Here is a 23700-nt window from a genome sequence, read left to right on the forward strand (position 1 = left end):
CATCTTTCGGCGACAGGTTGCGATTGCTAAGTTCTCGATCGAGGCATCGGCGCCACGTTTAACATGGTAGAAATAAAGAGTAAATTTCGATGGGACCAACAGAGAACGATCATTTAGCGTAGTTCTTGGATACATGGGAAAGTTCAAGGACAATCAATTATATAGAAAGTACTGCCTTACTATTTTTAAAAAAAAGTTACCTTCATTTTGAAGGAGGACTACTTGGAAGATGTTTTTCAACATGGCTGATATGATATATTCTTTGTTAGATGGATAAGGTAAGAGAGAATTATCAAAATTGTTTATCGAATTAATTGATTACACGTTGCAATCTGGTAGTAATCCCCTTAATCAAATCAAACCACAAAATTTTTATAAGCCACTTTTGCGTTCTGCCAGGGTGCTTATTTTTTTTAAACGAGAATAAATCATTATTACTTCGTCATTATTATTCCTAGCTATAACTACTTGCCTTCTTTATTTAGATGAAGTGTAGTACTCTAAAGCAAAGTAATAGAAATAATTCACGCCACTACCAGATCACAAGAATTTTGCGCATAGGTGTCATACCTTGCCATACTGCAAATGGCTGCCTTGTATTCGTCGCATCAATAATTATATAAATTTACAAATATTCGTCCCCTACAGAATTATTCATGTTACTTCGTTAGATTTCTCCTCTACCGTAAGGGACGTGCTTGAATTGACCGCTTATTGCCATTAATATAGTGATAATGACCGAAACTGGGTATTGATGAAACGTTTCGAAGAGCCATACTATGCGACTATTGCAGAGTAAACTATGACGGAGCATAACATCAGAACCAATCGAAAGAAACAACTCAAGCTAATTTCAAACAAATAAGCGACGTTTTATTAAGTTCATTATTTTTAAAATACATAGAGGAAAATTGAGTAAAAGAGAAATTATAATATTATAGTATATTATAAAATTTTCTAAAAATTTTTTGGATAGTATGTTGGACGGAAAGATTCAAAACAGTCATCACCGCAACGCAATACATAATGGCAAAATAAAACTGTCAATGTTTTCGATGAGAGACATGTTAGAAATTTTTGAAACTCCGTGTGCGATAATAAAAAAACAAAGCCTTCCATTCCCGTTTACCGAATCAACTCCGAAAAATATTCTCGTACATGAGAGATTAAGAATGTGAACAGTCATGCGCTTTATAAAGAGAAATGCTAAAGAATTTCGTGTATCAAATGGGAAACATTCTCTGAGCAGCAAAATAATTATCTCTGAGGAATAGTAAGCAAGCGGAGCGGAATATCCGGCATGAAGTAACAGGAATAGAACACTATAAATATTGATAATAACGTTACTTAACAGATGTAGAATTCGAACTTGAAACACGTTACAGCGCTACGTGCATACCGGTTGCAACGGTCTACTCTAAGTGAAAATGAATGACCGTCCGAGATGTCTATGTACGAGACCGTTCTGAAGTGCGCCATGTTAAAAGCCAATAAAACAGTTGCAGAGTCAGTTCAAAGTTTACAGCCTTCGGAATAACACATGCGAACTGTAACGAGGCGGTAAGATAAAAGTCAGTACTGATTGGACAATATCTAAAAAATAGTCGTCATATTTGAACTCGTTCTTTATGTGCACACATAACGCGAATTTACGCATACTACATGGATTAGACCATTAAAAAAAAAGTTGCAAGGTTGATATGGTGATGTCATCAACCAACGCACCCTCACTCATATTCAGAGAATGCAATAAAGCAAATATTTGCTAACGATGTGGTGATGGGGATGATGATGATGATACGAAAAACTCAGCTTATAAACATTTAACTGTAAAATTTATATGCTTGAATTTACTAGTGTGTGTGGGTATGTATTTTCCCTTGTATATAAATACAATTAAATGACAACAAACTTGTATGATAAGTGGAAAAATATGTATCCTTGTAAATTGTTTAGGGTCTACTGAGTAATGAAAAGTTATGGGTATAACTAATTTGTGCATCTGTGGCTTTAAACGCCTATGGTGTTTTTGCACTAGAAAGCAGCAAAATAACTATTTGTTGAAATATGAACCGCAAACTAAAAATTAAGAAAAATCTAAGTGCGAAGAGTGGACAAACAGTTACAGTAATGTTAATAATAAAATATAATAAAATAATAATGTTAATAAAAAAATAAAAAGTAGTGGACAGCAATGGCAAGTCAATGGTAGACGCGATTTCAAATTTTCTTGCAATCCTTAAGAATATACAATGTATATTATGGAAAATAGTTCTGTGAAAGGAAAAAGCCCACCAAGTCTCACTTTCAACGTTTTCACATCAAAAGTGAAAATGGCAATGAGCCGCCGGTGGTCTTTCTATTATTGAAAGACATTTTTTTAAATATTTGTTATTGCATTTCTCTAGTGAAATACGTAAATATTAACAGATTGAGGTAACACCAGTAAAGGAATGGACCAAAAAGTGGAAGAGAAGGAAAGATTAGGCGAAAGAACCGACGAACTTATATGCATAAATCGAAATTAGCATCTCACAACGTTTTCGGGCAGTTGACCTTTTCAAGTTTCTGATAGGCATCTTTGAGGCATTTGGACAAGATGAGTCGTCTTATGAAATATATAATTAAATGATATCAATTAGATTAGTTAGTTGAATGTGTTCGGTAGGCAACTATTGGCTATTGTATTCGAATGTTATTAGAGGTAAGGTAACCTTCAGGTATAGTGCATAGCTTATTACGTTCGCAGTAAATAGAATGATTTATGAATGCACTTGTTATGAAGTAAAGATTAAAAATTCCTATATTCAGCTGGCGTAGTTCTCTAATAGCAACATGGAAGAATAGGTGCATTCATGCATTCCAACTGCAAGATAATTAACTGAGCTAACAAGCTTTAAACAATATTTTGGCAAGACATCAGCAAAACTTTCCAACAGAGGAAAATTATAACATTTAAATTTTTTGAAGAAGAATTAAAATTTGTTCAATTCCAAACGATAGTAGAACATAGAACACAGAAGTAGAATAGTCCTGTAGACGGCCAGACGCTAGGAATTTCTAAAGAAAGGTTTTTTAAACATTTAAAGAAAAGTGTAATTAGGAACTTTGTTGCCTACTTAGAAATTCTGTAAATAAAAGTAGATAACGTATTTTGAAATTTATTTCTTATATAATATAATTTCTGGAAAAAGAAATGATAGAACCAAGTTATCTGTTACACTATTATTATAATTCCGCGAAAAATTAGATGCAAATTTCTCGCTCTAAAGCATAATTCCCGAAAAACTTCAATTAGATAATGTTATAACTGAACTGACGGAAGAATTCCAATAACAACTTAAAGGGACAAATTTGATGCACATGTGTTTTCTTTATACAACTTTCTACGAAAGTTCGTTGTCAGATATTTATAAAACGTTTTTAATTTCAAGCATATATATATATTTAAACAAATAAAAAATACAGTCAAAAAGTATCGGTTAACGAAAAAAACAACCTTCGCCTATGTGCTTTGCGTATGGTACATGTTGCAGATATATGTGCAAAGGTTGTTACTAAACACTAAATAGCATAGTTATTATATCAGGCTTGAGTAGTCAAGAGTCTCGGCTAGCAACTCAAAGGTCGTGGGTTCAAATCTCAAGTGCTGTAGAGTTTTTAATAAAGTCGAAAGTCTTAGATGCTAGGTGCTTTAAGACTAAGACTTAGAAATTTATTCTCTTTCTAAATGTATAATAATAATAATAATCATATATCAGGCTTTAATTACATAGCACAAGTGTAAGTGAAAAGATTAAAGTTCATTGAATTGAAAAAATGAGTAAACGATTAATAATCGAAAGAATAAGGAAAATTTAAAGAAGCGAAAGGAAACACCGAACGAAGTGTAGACCAAAGGCTTTTACTAAACTTTCTGAAATATTTAAATTAAGGGATGATGCAGCATTATTTCAGATATGTGAATGTGTATAATAAGACTCATATACATATTCATATATATATTTATAAAAAGAAAAATGTAAAGGTAATTTGGAGCATTTTTGGCCCTAAATAATAATAGATACTGCTCTTCGTGCAGTATCTATGAAAAAGAAAGTGACGTTTATCCACGTGGAAACTCCCACATTAACGGGGAAAATCACTGCAAATAGATTGTTGTAGAAGTAGGGAGCTTTTGATTAGTTTTAATAGAAAGGACACCAAAACAAAATATGCAAAAAAAGCGAAATGAAATTTGATAAGTGAAGTTACCTTAGCGATACCATAGCCGATTATGCAGTGAACTTTGTACACTGACGTGTTTTAAGTCAAGGGCGAACACTATTGAAAATAGTCTGGATCGCGCCACTTTTTCTGCCATTTTCCCTATAACGCCCTATTTTGAAAATTGCAAATTTTACAATTTTTCGGCCCAACTAGCTGAGTAATAGTATTGCGGCCATTTTTCTTCTTTCCATTCTTACCGAAAGTAAGCGTTTGTCATATACACAAAGACAGGATGAAAACTTTGCAAACTATTGCAAAAATAAGAATACAGTAGGTGGTGTAGGCTATTTAATAGCTGCCTTAGCCCAGCTATAATGTTTTCAATGGTTGAAAATTTAATATAAATATTTACCAGACCTATTTAAATGCATGCTAAGAAACTGCCTAGCAACCAAAATCAATATAAAACTATCTTTCTGTTTGTCATTGAGCGTACGCCCAGCACTCGCTTACTGCATTTCATTCATTTTCTTTTTGTGGAGCATTTAATCTCTCAAAAGTAGTGACAAAGAATTCTCGCGCTGATAAGCAGCGTTTCTTAAAACTAATTTGTTAAAAAGTCGGTCAGGCTTGAGAGCTTGACCTTTCATTTGATATTTTCTACAGCAAGATGGATTGCCCGCTTTAACTACTTCAATCCATTGCAGATTTAAATTTTTAGTTATGTAAATGAAAAGTATACGTATTATTTTAAGCAATTAAGTATTTAAGTTTCATTTACTTTTCAGTTGAGTTGATTGCATCGGAGATATTACGAAACACAATCTTAACCGGCTGCAAAATAACGAAAGAGTTGTGCTCGAAGAAATTTTAAAAATAATCTGCAAAATCCAAAAAAAAGGGCATCTGTATAGCACTACAAAATTTTTATTTTTTATTTTATAGAAGAGAAAATTTGCAACTTATCAATCGCAAGCAAAACAAGGAGTAACATTGTAACATAGTAACAATCCTAAAACGCACTAAAAAAGAGAGGAAAAGCTAAAATTCCATACTCTATAATATTGGCTGGTTTTTTCTATTTTTGTAGAGCAAAGGAGGAAATTTATATCTTATATCCATTTCAGTCTATGGATAACGAGCAAGAAACATGGAGCGTAAAGATGTTCTCATCTTTTTCTGTTTTTGTTGCATAGACGTGCGGATGTTGTAACCGTGTCCTTCGACCTTGTGGGTTTATTTTCGAATTTATTTGGTAGTTTGAAGACAATAAAGGGAAAGCGTTATAAAGGTTTTGACAAAAAATAAAAGTTTGCTAGACTGTAATACCAGGTATTTGCATAGAATATAGATTCAAAGTTTTTCGAATTTATCTGCTGTAGTTTGTGAATAACGGAAGAAAAACTACTTTCTTGAAAGACAGGGTCGTTTTTAGTTTACTAGAGTAGTGGGCATGCCCTTAAACCCCATAGCCCGTTTTAAAGAACTTCACAATGTTTTTGTTCAATTTTAAGGCCTTAAGCTTAATTGTTACCAATAAACACACGGACATGTTTAAAACTTGTTCAGAATTCGATGCTGATCAAAACTACACAGACTTCACTTTATTCTTTGAGGCTTCTTTCTGAATGTTGAAAACGATTTGAGATTGCGAATATACTCTCATCTTTCGATGGTGGTTACAAGAAAAGGCTAAATGGGTTTTGAACGGCCGCAAAAGAAAAAAAAAACTATGAATAATCATCGTCGAAAAAAAAAAAACATGAAAACAAATGAATTTCAGAAAGTAATTTTAATAGCAGCTAAATATCAGAGCATAAGCGCCTAGAAAGCTAGTAGCTACAAGAAAGAGTAAGAACTATAAAGAAGAACAGAACAAACATAGCGGTAGTTATATCCTATGATAATCATCACACCAAAAAATGGCTTAAAATCGCTCTAAGTAAGAATATTTGCTAAGAACAATCGCGCCACAGAAACATATGTAACATCAATTAACAACACCTATCGCACTCACTATTAATATAGCAACCTAAAATGACAACGAATATGGGCCAAAACTCTAGACAACATTTCCCAAGACATTCAATACTAGATGGAATGTACTAGGTTTACAATAGAAGAGCGCACTAATTACTCAATAAAATAGAGAATACAGACAATACACTACATTTCCATAGGATTGCTGAGAAGTTGCCTTAGACATTGCACAACCATTTTATTGTATGTAAGTTATATAAAAGATAATTATCGAATTTTTTAGGGCACTACTAATAGACACTATTTCAATAAATTGTTTTAAAAACAATTTTCATACATATGTGTATGTATATTTTCACATCTACCGCTGAAACACTTGGCTACATTCATTTGTTCAGAATGTTTGCAGATCCCAAGAAAAGCTTCCGAGACCTTATAAAGCGTACACATTGTTAATTAGCGTGAAATCCTGAATCAGTCTGGTCTGGCTCTCTCTATCTCTGCAACTACGTGTCTATGCATCTGGGTTATGTGTTTTAGTGACACTTTCCTAATCGTCAAATGACATATTTCAAATTTTCCAAGTATGCTAAAGGTTCTTACACGTAAGTTGGTACTAAAAATTGGTCAAATTGATCAAAAGACACGCCTACAGTGAAGCTTATAATGGACACATCTTTGCTTCTCTAGGAAAAAATGGTGACTTTTTCCCATTCATAATTTATTTTTCTTTCAACAAACCCTTTAATAGCTAATAGCAGACCACCGGGCAAATAACAGACTTGTCGGTAGTACGTGTATGGATTTCACTTTCAGAAAGTATTGTCCACAAGAACTTGCAGAGGGGCGACCAGAATCTTTCCATCGTCAGGTTAGCTCAGATCATTATATAGTGTGACTTTTAAGATATTAAAAGTTTCTACTGAGCCTTAGGATTCTTCATTTTTCCACTGCGTTTTTGTAGAGTGCAGATCTTTGGTGGATTAATTGAGTCTTATGTAATGAAGATTCCAACCGCAGGCTAAAGTCTTTGAACAATAACCTTTCTCTTTTATCAAATAGTGTTTCATATATTATGAGTGAACGCAAGCGAAAAGAAATGGACTGAGTAAAATTTTAGCTTTTCTTAGCCACAAAAAGGTAACAGATTTTTTTCGCCCTTTATTTATTCGATAGGAAAGTAAAGAGAAAAACAGAAAGTACTTAATCTATAGGGGACACATTTAATTTGTGTGGCTTTGTTACTACGTTTTTATTTTCTTTTCTTATAATTTCCAGATTTTATACGGTTTTCCCTTCATTTTGCTATAATTTAATTCCGAAGCTTTTAACCAAATGAATATGCTTTTCAAGTTACTTCAGCAAATGATGTTTATTGTTATAATAATTAAAACAATCCTGAAAGCATCAACATTAACGCCAACAATGAAGACAAAAAGAACAGTCTGTTCTCTAATTATGCATGAGTAATTAAAGTCAAATAATAGGACATTGTTTACATAATTACAACGCAATTTAATTTGCCTGTGAAAATGCTTACAGAAGCACTTAATGTTAGCACATATCGTTACTACTGGCGTCAGTTGACCAGTAGTAATGAATACAATGTATAAATTAAATAAGAAAACACAATTTTTTTGAAATATTAGACTAGTGTTCTTCAAGAGTTCTGCAATCATTCTCGCGTTCCGGTGGCTGTTTCACACAATGAGTTTAACTAAATCTTTTTCCATGGAACATTTTTTTGAGACTTTTAAACAAATAATAGTCAAGGCCCTTAATCCAAATTTTTCCACTTTTCTGAATGCAACTAAAATAGCTTTAATGAAATCGCTATAACTTGTAAACAAACGATTGAACCAACATGAAACTTGGACAGGCCTCACTTCGGAATTGGCGTTCTTTAAAAATGATATGGGTTTCTTCTTCAGTAGGGCATTCACATATTTGTCCCAGGAGCTATTGACTGATTTTCTCTAAATGTAGGCGGGTAAAACTATTGAAGTTCATTCACTTGAAAGTTTCTTGTATATTATCGCAAAACGAGTGATGAACGAATGGCTTTTTCGCTCAAAAATCCTGATCATTCTAATGGTTTTACATGGTTGTAACTTGATTGAGGATAGTTAATTCTAAAATTAAAGACCTGATCAAATTTATGTAAATTTGATATTTGTAAAAAAAATCCACTGACTCTTTCTGATATATTGAGCCTAGTTTGTCTGACAACAGAAAATGTGGTTTAAAACATTCTGATTAAAAACCAAAGACGAGCTAAATGGCAATGAGACTCCAAGGACTTGCTTGCTGTAAACTTTATATAAAGGATCGGAAAATTTAATTAGCAAGAACTTCAAGCCAACTCCGACCCTGGCCATATTTCCAACCTTCATCTGTTTCCGGGCTTCTGTTAAAAAATAAAAGTCAGATTATGAACAACTCCATTCCTCCGGTCAGATTCGCCATACGACAATAATAATACTTTAACGCGAGAAATTTGGATTTGAGCTGAGAAATCGCATAAGGCGGATTTTATGGGCTACATCATTTTAAGAAAATCTTGTAGCACGTATACCTGATTATAAAAATGGCTTCAGCAATGGAGCGTTTTTGAAATCGATACGAATGTATGCTAATGCTAATGTATGCTAACGTTCTTTGCAACGTCAAGACACCTCACATGTTGGTCTTGAAAGTTATTGGCAACTTCATCCCTTTCTAGTAATGGTCGTTCACTTTATCTAAACAACATCCAAAAATGCAGAATGCGGGAACTGCACCTATATTTTCATTACTTTTCTCGTACCACAATCATTTTTCATAGGTTTTTAAAGCAGTTGTACATATGTTGAATTTTAAACTCCTGATGTAATTTAAAAAAGAAGTTGAACCGTTTGATTTTAAGTTTAGTTTAAGCTTACGTTTTCTATGCAACCCTTGTAAGGTCCTCATGTGCTCGGAACATTTAGATCTTAAAATAAAAAACTTAGAGGATTTCTTGTACTTTAAAAATCATATCATTTTTATTTTTTCTTTCTTGCAGATGGACGGATGCAGATGGTTCAATTCGGAAGCGCCAATTCGAGATGGTAACGATAATTAATCTGTGAAAAACTGCTTTATTTATATAAAAACTGCTTTTTTTCATAGATTTCTTTACTCCATATTCAAGTACACTACAAAATGTGTGTAAATAATGTGAACTAAAAATGTGGAAAATAAGAAAAATAAAGAAGTATTTATAATAAACTTTTTTCTACTGAGGAGAAGACAACTACCATTTACAAACTATAAACATATAGTATAAGAATAAAGAAGCGAAAATGAATTGAGATGAGCATAATCAAACAAACTGAACTTTTTTGTATTAAGCATTTTTCTGGAAAATATGAACGAAAGCACTAAGCTAAAATGTCAACAAAAACTAAGAGTGCAAAAGAATGAAAACCACTGAAATGCGGACAATTATCGGAAAGTAATCACGTAAAGGTAGATTATGCTTCCGCTTTTCAGCTTGACTTATGAGCCAGTATTCAGCATTGTTTGATGAGTTTCTTTTTCTTTTTTTTTTTTTGCTTCAATGTACGTACAACCACTGTTAAATACATTCCATTGTACCTGTAGAATTACATGAAAGCTAGATAGCTCACCTTAACGTTAGCATTGGTTGTTCAAAATTGCATTTATAACAAAAAATATCCATATTCAAATAGTGCGAAGAGCAAAAAAATAAATTATATTATATTTAAATCTGATCGCGTATAAACACTGAAGTTGTATGGATTTTCGTCAATCAAGATATATAAGCCATATCTCGTTGGCTTGGCTCGTACTTACTCCATATCTGAAAAAAAAATGTTTGGAAAGAAAACAAAAAGAAAAAGAGTTGGAATTTGTAAAAGGTAATATAGTAAAAATAATCTTTTATATAAAAATTCATGATAGAACATTCGGGTAGCCCGCTATACTGACCGTTAGCTCTCCTTTTGATATGTTTTGTGACGGCCGCCGTCTTCAATATAGAGAAAACTTTTGGAAGGAATTTTTGCTTGGAGAAATAAACATGCGTTTAAACTTCGCCTTGACCACATTACTCCATCTTCAACACCAAACTACGTTCAAGAAGTTCCATCCTTTCTGCCGAATTCGAAGTCGATTTGTCGATTTTTGCAACTAGGAGAGGGCGCACAACGCTCTCCACGCAGACATGGCCCGATTGATTCAAAATTTCAAGCTAATAACAGATATACCCGTTTCGGACGGCCTCTGCAACTTCCTTTTGGGTGTTGCAAACATTCCGGTAAATTGAGTGTATCTTCATCCTTCAATAATTATCAAATTACCTGAAAACTTCATATGGAATCACCACTTATCTAACAACATTCTTATAAATCAACTTGTTAGCCTCTATACAACCCATTTTACAAGCCAATCTGTTATGTTTTTGATACGTACTTATATATGATAATCTAAATTTGAATATTCTTAAGCTCAAGCTACCTGATATATATTTCAATTGATTTACAATCATTACAGCTACGCCAAATATTTTTTTCCACTTTAAGCAACTTATGAACGCAAGCACTAGTTTTAAGTACCAGCCAACCAAAACTACCTTACAGAAACCGGAGCACAACGGCAGTGAAATCGTATAAAAGGTCAGCGCAAATATTGGTCGTTCTTTAAGAAAACTAGAAATATCTGGGGGTTATTTTCAACGAAAAGTTTGACTTGTACGGGTACATAGACAATATCGTGAAAAAGGCGAAACGTATGAATGTCCTGTACCAGAATGTACTACGGAGCAAGTGCACGCCCAATAAGGATATTAAACTACTGATCTACAAACAGATCATAAGACCTGTTGTTAGTTACGCTTTCCGGTCTGGTCGGCAATCTCTTCCCATCAAATGAAAAGACCAAGAGTAATGGAGAGGAAAATCCTGAGCCAATGTTGCAATCTAAAGCTCTACAAAATGCCAGATGGCTCAGTCAGGAAACCATGTTCCAGAAAGGTATACGAAACACATTTCTTGTAGCCGCAGCCATCAAGTGTTTGGAAAGATGCACGTATCCAGAGAACAGACTTGTTTAAAAGTGTATTCCTACGCGTACCTTAGACGAACTGTATGAGCAACCATACCTCAGTATTGATTTCCCACTAACGCTTAAACATGCTAACACATTAATCACAAATAATAACTTACACTTCTATCATAGAAAAAAATTCATATGATCTAACGAGGTTAGTGTATAACACTTTGCAATGACTGTATATAGGCGAGAGAAAATTTAGGTAGTTAATAAGTTTTAGATGTAAATAGATTTTAAGCATGTATATAGCTCTAGATTTAAGTGGAAAGTAAAAATATAAAAGAAACGCCTTCTTTCTTATTTCCTTTTTTCGGGTTGATTTGTCATAATATACATATATATTGATGTTTAATAATAAGGGACTTAAATTTTACTGCAGTAAATGCCATAATCTTAGAAAAGTGTAAGTTACATTAAGAAAATGGTGTAATTGTAGAACTTAATACGAAATGAGTTAAGCGCAAAATTATCGAGGTTTTTATTAGGATAAGTGACAAATAGGGCCAACGTACAACGGGTTAGTCTATCGGAAGGGAAATTCTGGGTGGTAGAGACTACTAGTTCACCATCCATAGGATGGTGATAGATGTCTCACCTAGGCTATTTGTAAGGGAGAAGGCAGAGTAGTAGAGACTGGTAGTTTAATATTTTGAGTTATCCTTAAAATATAGTAAAACTGCCTTAATAGCCAATCACTCCATGACTTAATCCCATGTAAGAGAAAATTCTAGGTGCCAGAGACTACCAGTCTAGCACTCATTGGATTCTCTTGGACAGGTTAGAGCTGCCTAAGCTGTTCCTAAGGCAGAAGGCAGAATAATAGAGACTACTAGCCCAACACTCTGGATTCGTCTTACAATAGGCTAGAACTTCCTTGACAAATTGACCAGAGTGCATTGGGATCCTTGCTATTGCGACCACTGAAGCATAACTTCCTTTTCCAGAATAAATAAACCTACTGAGCCCGCGAAACTTCGTATCCATTTAGCAAAGTGAGTCGTGAAATCTCTTTTCACCGCGACCGTCTTGCTGGTTTCCTTTCCTTGCTCTTCTCTCCTTGGATGTTTTTACCTTCTATCCTGTTTGCAACTTCGTGAACACTTAGACGTAACAAAGATACTTTCATCAAATGAAGAAGAAACTATACCAGCCAGATTGTAGCGGAAGTTCCGGTCTTTAATTTCTTCGATTTTATACATTTTCTTGGGACGGGTCAGCTGGAAAGCCATGAGTCATACCACAGCTAAAATCCTCTCGTAACAATTTCTCCTGGACAACTATATTTGTATAGTATTCCATAGGTAACGACAAGGTCGAACCAATATAAGAAAAACTTTCCTCAAACTTCTATCGTAAGTGTGTTTTATATACGATCACTTTCAGAATTCTTTACGTACTTAGTGGTAACTGGTGGCTCAACCAGCGATAGAAATTGAAGTCATAGTAACTATTGTAAATTATGGAAGTTTTGGAGCATTTGATTTATATATTAATTTATATATAATAAAACAAAGTATGTATAATGGGAATAATGTCTTTTTTTCCTTTTCTATCAATTTTTTGCTAGTTTTTCGCTCTTTTGTGCTATTGCAGTCTTTGTAATGGCCCTTATTTATAAAAGTATTTGTTTAAGCTTCGGTTGAATTCACATGAAATCATCGTAATGTATGTTAAGATAATTCTACCATGTACATCCATAATGATGCTTGATGTTTATTTTGCAAGCTGTCATGTTATTGAGCAGCTATGCATTTGAATTCGTAGCTCAACTCGCGAAAAGCGAGAAGTGTTGGTAAAAAGTATAAAGTCCAAAATGGCATTAAAATTCTTACACATCACATGCCTGACCAACAAGATATTACGGCAAAATTATAGCTAGGGAGGAAAAGAGGTTGCATTCGACTACCCATCGCATATCAAATATATTGGAAAAGTAAAGACTTAAATATTTCAAGCAAAAGTGGCTTACAACGTTTCTAAGTTAAAAGTTAAACCTTATTTGTGTGTTAACAAACTTTCCTCATCAAACCTTTACAACGATGTCATACCCAGCAGAAGATACACTTGCCTGGGTGGTATGTGAACTGTATACATTTTTAGGTTTTTACTTGTTATATATGTTTTGCAAATATTAATAAGAAGAATTTGATGATTGTATATGACAATGTAATCAACTGTAATGCCAAAATAATTCGGTATTCATTTTGGTTTGCGATGTAGTGCAATAAAGCCATATATATTGTAGAAGGTAAGTTATAAGAGTGGGAAATATAAAAAGGAGATATAATATATTAACTTATTAATAAGTGATGAGCAGATGAAATTTGCAGGGAATTTAGGGTGAACACAGATCTTTCCTTGTGCTGGTTCTTTGCCTTGTCAATTTCCTGGGAATAATTGTAATTGTAAATCGTTATTCATCTTTTAACCCACCTAAGGATTCGCATTATCTAGCAACTCATTTATCCATTCATTGCAAAGAAGATGGCCAGATTAATCAGTCTAACAAGGTGAATCACGTTTGCTTAAATCTGATCTTTTATTCATTACATTTGATTGTTCTGATGGGAATACGGAAACCCTAATATCCTCATTTCGTAATGTGTTACACCTAACTATTTCCGCATTCGTTCCCATTAGACCATCCTTCTTTCGAAGTACATGGACACCGCGGTTCAAAAAAGACGTTTAATGCTACAAAAATGGGAAAATTAACTTCTCAAAAAATATATGAAAAGTGGCTACGCGCACGACTAATTCATCTATTCTACTGCAATGCCTGGAAAAATGATTTCAACGGCCAAGGTTATTCGGGTGCCTTCAAATCGTTCCTCCTCCATCTCTTTTACCGTTCCGACTCCTTCGGTGATACTCAAATCTCGAATCTCTTTGCTGTGTACTTCCGATAAAGTTTTTCAACCGTTGATTTCGGGTTTAACTGATAATTCATTTGAACGGATTCTACCAGAGATCATACAATAGAGACAAATTCAACTATTAGCCTCGCCAAGCCCATGCGTACTTCTTTTTGAAAAGGATGGTCAAGATCTTTGGCCCACCGTTTAATAAAATCGATCACTGATCTAGTTTTATTTAAAAGGAGCTCAAGGTGAAAATTAAAATGCAGTCTTTGCCCGAATAAATGGCTTAAATTCATGAACGAATCTCCATTCCCAGTTTTTGTGAATCCATGAAATGATTAGTACTTAATAAACTCCTCCTTGAGAATAAAAGCTGCCAGCATTTTTTTAGGCCTAATCTCATAAAACTTAATGAGTTACATGTAACTCTATTATCTAAGTCGGATTGCGAGTCAAAGTGAGAAGAATGGTTAATATCGCCAGAGTGCGTAACGACACGGCTGGACTTAATCACGGAAAGGAGGTTATTGATGTGTGGAATATATAGAAAGATCCTAAGCGGCAGCGTTGAGTTAGATCTGAAGTCCTGACAGGAATTCGTGAAAATGATGACGTGAATAATCGATAATGAAGATAAGAACTTATCCAGAGGCAGGTCACAGGCTTAGAGTTTGTAAATCAATAAATTATGACTAATTAGTTCAAAATCTTTACTAAAAGCAATGTATACGACATCCGCGCGAGAACCACGAGGGAACGCCTTGAAAACTTGGCAAGTAGGCTCTCAAGTTGGCAATTGGCCTTTAAAGTAATTTTTCTTTAAATAATTTGTAGTAGCTATTAATAACACTTAGCAAACGATTTATTTGTAAGAGTCGGTTGAATTCGGTCGTTAGTTTATCGTACCGAAATTTCATGTGTAAAAATATAAATAAATAAATAAATGTACAGATATACATTATTAATTTTCCCACTTTTATTATAAATAAAAAAGTACAGTTCGTTCCTTATCAGTTGAATTTGGTGTGGAATAGGAACATTTCTTACGAATTCCCATTAAAAATGCGGACTTATAAGCAATACAAAATATGGAAAGGAGATAATAAATTGTTTGAAAACTTCCTTCGATGTACAAAAGCCTCGAAAAAATCTGAATGAATAGTCTTTATTTAAGCGCTGGGAAGATAGGTCAGCGTTTCTTCTTGTCTTATAAAGCTTTTAAAGGTGCTTCGCTTGGTATTACAATTTTCCGAAAGAAATCGATTTTCTTCCGCAAAGTCCTTTTTCAAATAAGTTTCTGGAAGTTGATTAATATGATTAATCAAATTGTCATATTGAAGAAATACAGGCTCCATGAGAAGGGATAAACAATACATATCCAAAGAAGAACATTACAATATCCTCGTAATTGCGCTACATTTGATGCCAACAGTATTGCTTTATTAACGGTTTGATGAAAAGTATTTAATACCATTTATAGATAATTTTTGCAATTCCCTTTACTTTTTCAATAGAACGTAGTCTACTTTATTACTTAGACTGTTCAGTCGTTAAAGACACAATCCTTACCGAGTGGGCAGGGACCTACTAGACCGCGGCATATCTCCCTACCTTTTTCTCTTTTATCGCTTCTCTCTGCCCGTGACCGTGTTATACGTGTAGTGTATATTTCATAACTGAGGCGTCATTTAAAAACGGAAAGCTTTTCACTTAGTTACCTAGTGGCAAATCATGTGAACGTTGACAAAAGCAGTGCATTAAAAATATGCGACAATTTTGCTTCAACAGTTCAGGAAAAATTTCCAGAAAATTGTTCAAAAGCGTAATTTGTTATGTTAAATTATGAATTTTTTCTCAACCAATTAAGAGCTTGTTAAATATTCTGCTCGAACAAAGGCGAACTAGCCCGGTTTCACTCGTGAATTTTTAAAAATATATACAGAAAGTTTTAATTATTTTCCCATGTACAAAAGTTTTTGGTGTTAGTTAGTTGCTGGAAATCTAGAAGGGCGACGTTGTGAACAAAAGTTGTCAAATCCTTCACCACCGACACTATTTTAGAGTGTTTGGCAATATTACGTTGTTCTGCAAATTGATTCACAGGAGCATATAAAACATATGAAACATATTTACGTACATTTTACTTTGTTTCGCTTATTGACCGTTGCTCCATGGAGTAATGAACATGTTTAATATAAAGAATAAAAAGTATGTATGCAATTTGTACGTAATAGTTGTTTAAAAATAAATAAATAAATAGCTTAACAAACGTCAAGGTTGTCGTTTATTGCTGCTCTATTTTTTCAACACAAATAATAGCAGAGAAAGACATGCCATAATTCACTTACAAGACAAAGTCAATTTCACTGAATTATACAAAAATATTAGATGTTATGACTGAGTGTGCGTTCGTTCTGTTGCTACGATTATGTATACAAATGTATCAAGAAATAACGGGAATATTGCTTTAAAGCAAAATCTTTTCGATACTCTACAAGCAGTTTATATTTATCCTCCTTACGCTCATTACATGTATTTATTAAAAAATTGCCAGAATATTGATGGTGCATCCTTACGTAAGTAAGTAGATGTAAGTAATGCTATAACTCGCGTTCCTGCAAATGCTTCAAAGCATCCAAATATATCTTCTTATTAATGAGATGTTTGCTGATTGCAAAAAATAATCTGCATTAAAGTCATCTACCGATAGCATGTTTGTCCTACAATTAGCTGTGAGGCCGAGAGTAGTGTGTTCTTCTGTCGCATCTAATCCTCGTACGTGTATCGTGGCCGTACGAAAGTGTGTAGTATGCATTGCAGCGTCATCTCGTAATAAGCTAACAGACAAAAGAAGTGCGCAGATATTTGTCGCTAACTTTTCGTAGCAACAATTAACCTTAGCACAATGTGTAACCTACCTTGTACTCGTTACAGAATCAGTTCACTCTTTTGAAAATAGATAAAGTCACTTATACAGCCACTTCTTGCCATTTGTTCATCTGGTTATTTAGACGCAGAAGGGCGCGGTTACCTGCTAGTCTGATACAAACGCTAGATCGCCGGTACTAACGATGCCACAAATAATATGGATTGAGAAAAATTCTTCTTTGTAGTGAAGTACCTCGGATTTGAGCCGCGTTGTAAATGACTATGATTGTGGTAACGTCCACCAATAAGACTATAAAATTTATGTATTCTAGCTTTTGATTCAGTGGATTATACAAAAGCCTTTTAAAATGCAGTTAGCATTTTGGAGCAAGTGAAACCTCTAAAAAATTCAGTTTACGGAATATTTCTTCTTGACATCAGAAACTTCTGATATTGGATGCAGTTGTACAAACTACTTGTGATACAGGACTTAAATTGGAACTTAAGTGAAAAAGTCCCTATACTTTTTGACCACAGTAAGCATATTGTATAATAAAATAAGTGGTAACACTGATGGAGAAGTACAGATAATTTTTAATTAATTTTGATGACAAGTTTATAATGAAGTTTATCCGTCTTGTGGAATAATAGTAAGAAAATGTTCTAATACATTAATTGAAATCATTTCAATTTATTTACTTCATAAATATATCTAAATATTAAGATTAATCAAATTGTTCAAAAACAAGAAAGAGTAAAGGACGAAATTTTTATGTAAAAAGCGAAGAGTGCGAAAAGATTTTTCCGAATTGTCTCTTTTTCTATTTCCTTTTTAATAAATATTTACTACGACGAGCTAAAGTAGAGTGTCAGCACGCCAAGCGAAATTCTTAAATTTAAAGGCTTATATTGCGTATTTCAAAAGAAGGTCATAACTCAAAAGCACAGCAAAGCCAATAGTTCCATTTACAGCGTAAACGATTTCTGAATATATTTAGCTTAAAATACTAATTATACTAATTTATATTAGCTTAAAGTACTAATACGTGAACGTATGTCTAAATATTAAACTACGATATCAATCAGAAAATCAGGAACATAGGGTAAAGTAAATAATACACATTATCGTAAGCTAACAGCAGTTCAAGTGACCGTATATAATATACAGCTACTAGTAAGGTTTACAGCGCTGGGATACGGAAAATTATTAATAAGAAATTGCAACTGAAAACTCTCTATGTGTATCGTGGAAGGAAGTGCGGAGACGAAAAGGAAAAATACACCTATAGGTGTTTGAAAAGCTAGACAAGCAGTGCTAAATTAACTTGTCGTGGCATTGTTAGTAAATGTTTAGTATGCATTAGAATATTATCGAATTGACGTAGACTAGACAGTGGATACAATATTTAGTTTAACGAAACGAAACATTATGTATATTCTCCTTCTTTTTGTTTTTTTTTTGATTCGTTGCTGCGCACGTTTCAAGATATGAAAAACTCAACCGAAACATTTCTAGTTAAGGCCAAAAGTTGACGTTCCCCCAAATATACAAGAAATGAGCGTGACTAATCTGAGGGCACGTTCCCAACAGGCAATGAAAATGTAACCTAAAACGTATAAAAAACCTGGCACAAACATCTGCTGGATATACCTACATACCGACGTAAAAATGGTCCCGGCTAACGCGTCGCCATTTGGAAAGATTATTTGGGTTTTTAATGTATTAGGGTGGCATTGGACCGATGAAAAACTGGTTTAGTGTCGAATAAATATTCTTACCAATTCGAATTCACAAAATGCATTTTTAGAAAGACTTTCCATTTTATTATTTTATGATCCATGTACAAACGAATTCTAAATAGATAGTAAGAGCATTGAGTTGTAACAACGGGTGGATGCTACGTGTATACAGATATGAAAATATTTTTTTTTTTATTTTTTCGATCTACGCAACCTTGTCAGTATTGGACAAAAACCACTATCTTCAATTTTCTCAATTAAATTGATTCTGCCAAATTTCCATTCGCGAATAGCTGTTGACACGAAGAGATATTTATCGTATACGTTGATGATTTGTATTTACAGGCAAATCCGTTGACATGTAACAAATTCTTGATTGCTGATTATGTTTTTCTGTTATTCAATGGTGATTGCAGTTCGCGTGGGGCTTTTGAACCATATGTGGACGATTGCTTTATCACACATGAATTCGCTTTATGACAGTATGACACCATGTTGAATTGGTTTCATTTAAAGCCCTGTCGTTGCCTTTCGGAATTTTATTTTTTCTTTACTTTCTAAAACTACTACCGCGTGCAATTTAATCCATGTTTTTCAACACTGAAATTATCTTCCCTAACGGTGTTTACTATTTTATTTTTCTATCCTCTGCGATCGATTTGTCCAAGACAAATAGATTTTTGTGTTTGCCACTAATATCCAAACATCCAGACGACACCACGATAAGCACCGTTATATATACACAAGAGCTTTGGGTAATGCGAAACTTTGCTTAGCTTATATTGTTTTCATAAATTTTAATATTTCGTCATATTTTCGTATCTAATAATCATTGTACTCGATTTATTATCACACAAGCTTCCGTTTTTTCTTTTTCTCTCTTTCTGGTGCTCATCAACCAGCTGCTATAAATAACAGAAAACAACATTTACGCGTTTGAAGACGACGGCACCTTATGTCACTCACTTTTCTTCAGTAAAACGCCAACCAGTATCGCACTACGAAATAAACCCCACTTGATTAGAGACAACTTTACAAGAAAGGTCGTAAAGATCATCATAAAAATGAATGGGGTCAGAAGAAAAATGAGAAAGCAATCCTCTCCCCCTCCTCTTCGTTGGTGTTGTCCCGACCGTAGGAAACTGAATATCGACTTTTACAGGCAGTTCCCGCAGAGAAGAATTGGGATCTCCGAACGGAGCAAAAGTCGTGCTTCTTTGAGAAAATCAAGATAATGTTCAATGAGTGTAATGATACTTGAGCATTCTCCTTCTCCCCCTGCCTGTGCAAGACCGACTCGTAATGTAGCGTGTAAGACTTCACCTTCGCCTTTACCTAAATCTAATTCATCGACTCATGTAAGTGGTTCGTCCTTGCTTACGAACAACGGTAGCGTTTCCGCGAAAGTCGCTGTAGCTATAGTGAAGTGGCAACGGTGTCTTCTCCTAGTGCGACCATCCAGGCTACTCCATGTACCCCAAAAAACATTGATAAAAATAATAGTTAGGTTTCTCCACCCGGGCGTTTGTGGGAGTCTGCAAACGCTGGCAAAGTTGCACAAGCCGCTCGTGCAAGTGTGGTCGACCTTTCTGTATTCTCGCCAACTGAAACACTCTATCTGCAAATCCTATTATATCTGGTAGGGGCGAAACCTGCTTATTGGTAGCACCCCCTAAAAAGGCAATGTTCTTGTCAAGCCTGGTGCCTGACACCTCTGTCGATAATGTCGGGCTGCAAAAGCCCCACCTGTCAGTTTGAAACGTATAAGCATTTTCAAATTGTCTCCATCTCAACTTAGAGCTATCTTGTTTTTTAAAGTACTATTTCCGACTGAATATATGGAAATTTTGCTGAACGCGCCACTGTGGCCAGTTGGATCCTTTATTAAGGAATTCATTCCTTGCGATCGACTCCGTAATACTTTTGCGGTAGTTCTTCCATCCTTAAAAAGCTAAATAATTCTTCGAGCCCAGAAACTTTTGTTTACCAAATTGTTAGGGCCCTAAACACAATAATTCGCTCTATTTTCTTGAGTTCAGCAAGCACGGAGTTTCCTTGTTTGGGCTTTCCTGAAACGTAATTAAAACCGGATTTAAATTTTTCGGAGCTTTTTCATAACTCGTTTCAAGTTTTCAGAAAGGATGGATTAGATGGCACTGGTGGTGATGTCCTTACCTGTTCAATTGAACTTTCTAATCCTCCCGACGTTGAACTTATTGCCATTCGGGCAAAAATTTCCGATAAACAGATATTTGTAACTTGCTCCTATATTCCTTCAAATGCGGATATTGCCACTGTGGCCGTAGTGACCGAAAAGTCGAAACCTACTGATGTGGTCATAGTGTTGGGGGCTTCAATTTGCCACATGTAAGTTGGTGTTATAGTGATAATTCCGGGTGTGTGGTTCCCATTTGATCATCTGAGAGAGCTATAGTGTTTTTCCATTAATTATTTGTTCGTAATTTAATGCAATACAACCGAGCTCCTAATTATAATGGCAAACTGCGAGATCTTTGCCATGTCAATTTCCCGAATGTACTTGTAAGTCGCAGTCCTGCTTATCTGAGAATTCGTATCATCCATAAAATTGTGATCACTTTTATTATAAGCAGGTCCGTTGAATGACTCTAACGTACCAAATCCACTCCTTCTATAAATATTGTGATTTTAACATAACTAACATTTTACAGTTTAAATTTCATCTTTCATTGATTCTTGATTTGTTTGCTATAAATATTGAAACCTTACTCTCTTCGTTCTATAATGTATTAAACCTAGAGATATTTCTGCCTTCATTTCGAGCAAGCAACCTCGAAGCAGGTGCCCGCCAAGACAGTTAACTATTATAAAAATAGAAAACACAAACTTTTAAAAAAATTCATAAAAATGGGCTCTGCATCAGGGCATAGATTTAATTACTTCAACCACGAATCTTATTGCAGATTCACGAGAAATTGTTTCTCAGATTTGAGCAAAAATCTCGGCTCCTTGTGGGAGAAATTTGAAATAATCAAGACTTGGTTTGATGAGTGTCGTTTTATTGCGTAGTCATCTTCTTCTCCAGCTAACAAAGTTTCAACTCGTAGCGTAGCGTGTGGTTCGTCACCTCTGAGTTCTCCGTAGTCCGTTTTGTCGGTGCAAGTTAGCGATTCCTTAAAGTCTACAAACAATGTTAGCGTTTCTGCTACTGTTGAGTCGGTCGGTAACATAAAAGCTACAAAAAAGCCGGGAAGTTCTTCTGGTTTGAGCTATGCTGAAGTGGCAAGGGTATCTTCTCCCATTGATGTCACTCAAACTTCTCAGGCGTCATCGCCGAAAAGTAATAATGATAATAGTAAATCGTCCTTTCCTCCTGCCTGTTCGAGTGTGAAGGCCGGTCGCCAAACTAGGCACGTCGCACAAGCTACTCGTGCAAGTGTGGTTATCCCTTCTATATTCTCCTCAACTCCAAACTCCCCATCCGTGAACCGTACTGCTCCTAATGCAAACGACATTTGCTTGAAGGCAGTTCCCCCCAGAAAGGCAATATTTGTGTCAAGACTGGCACCTGATACAACTGTGGATAACATAAAAAGCAGCGAAAGTTCCTTCTGTCAATTTAAATCGCGTTAGTATTTTCAAATTGGCTCCTTCTCAATCTAGAGCTATCTCATCTTTTAAAATTCTAATTCCGACTGAAAATATGGATTTGATGTTAAATAAACCATTGTGGCTGGTTGGATACTTAATTAAGGAATTTATCTGTCGGGATCAACCCCGTAATGCTAATGCAGTAGCTCTTTCCCCTTCAAAAAACTTAATATTTCTTCAGGCTCATTTTCTCTCATTCATCAAAATGTTAGGGGCCTAAATTGAAAAATTGATTCCACCTTCCTAAATTCAGTGTGCATGGAATTTTCCTGTTTGGTCTTCACTGAAACTTTGTTAAAGCCGGATCTACGTTCGTCGGAACTTTATCATAATTCGTTTCAAGTTTTCAGAAACGATCGATTGTATCGCTATGGTGGTGATGTTTTAATTGCTATTTCTTCGGCAGTCTCCTCCTATTCGTTTGAATTTCCAACTATGCCCGACGTTGAATTTATCGCCATTTTAGTGAAATTTCCTAATAACCACTTATATGTGACCTGCTCCTATATTCCCCCAAATTCGGATATCTCTTTATATAAGAAACAGGCCGCCCTCATTTGTGAAGTGGCCAAGCAATCTAAACCTGCCAATATGGTCATTGCGTTGGGTGACTTCAATTTGCCTCAAGTCACTTGGTGTTACAGTGATAGTTCTGGCTGTTTGATTCCAACCTCAACATCGGGTAGAGAAATTGCGTTCTTTAATGAATTATTTGGCATGTTGGTTCGTTGAATTTCTATAAAGTTTCAAATTCAAATTTTTCATACAAATTTTATAATTTCCATAAAGTCAATGTTTCCGTGCTAAAATCACATCGTTCTCATATTGTGCTTGATTTCTCAGTGGGAAGTATTGATAGCTTACTGTCGTCGTTCTACAATATATTAAATCAAGCTATTTCTGCATCCCTTCCGATTAAGCAATGCCGACCTCGAAGCAGGTGTCCCCCGTGGCTTAATAAGACATTTAAATATTACAAGAATAAAAAAACACGGTGTTCAAAAAATTTTTAAAAAGTGGTTCTTCTTTCGACCATGTCGCTTACTTAGTGGCAAGGCATAGATTTAACTCTCTCAACCACCAATATTATTGCAGATACCTGCAGTTCATTAAATCCACTCTGTTTGCTAATCCTAAATTCATTTTTAAATTTCTTAATTCAAAAAGAAAAATTAATTAATTAATGGCTCTGATTCCTCGGATGAGTTTGAAATCTCAAATCTTTTTATTGAATACTTCCGACGAAACTTTTCGACTGCTAATTTCAATTTATCTGCAAACTACCCATATCCTACAACTAATCTGGTTTCAATTTCCA

The 23700-nt window shown here is 34.7% G+C and overlaps 1 long non-coding RNA gene across 3 annotated transcripts; it reads left to right on the top strand.

Moving 5' to 3' along the window:
* Positions 1–1536: 1536 nt before the first annotated feature.
* On the top strand, positions 1537–12527 carry LOC119641425. 3 transcript variants are annotated; one of them, XR_005247832.1, is made up of 4 exons: positions 1537–1866; positions 9233–9278; positions 9340–9678; positions 10726–12527. It is a non-coding gene; the product is annotated as an uncharacterized LOC119641425 (long non-coding RNA). The 3 variants fall into 3 exon arrangements; XR_005247833.1 differs by having other exon boundaries at positions 10755–12527; XR_005247831.1 differs by lacking the exon at positions 10726–12527 and having other exon boundaries at positions 1550–1866; positions 9340–10510.
* The last annotated feature ends 11173 nt before the right edge of the window (positions 12528–23700 follow it).

This window comes from Glossina fuscipes, unplaced genomic scaffold (genome assembly GCF_014805625.2).
Source record: "Glossina fuscipes isolate IAEA_lab_2018 unplaced genomic scaffold, Yale_Gfus_2 149, whole genome shotgun sequence".
NCBI lineage: Eukaryota > Metazoa > Arthropoda > Insecta > Diptera > Glossinidae > Glossina > Glossina fuscipes.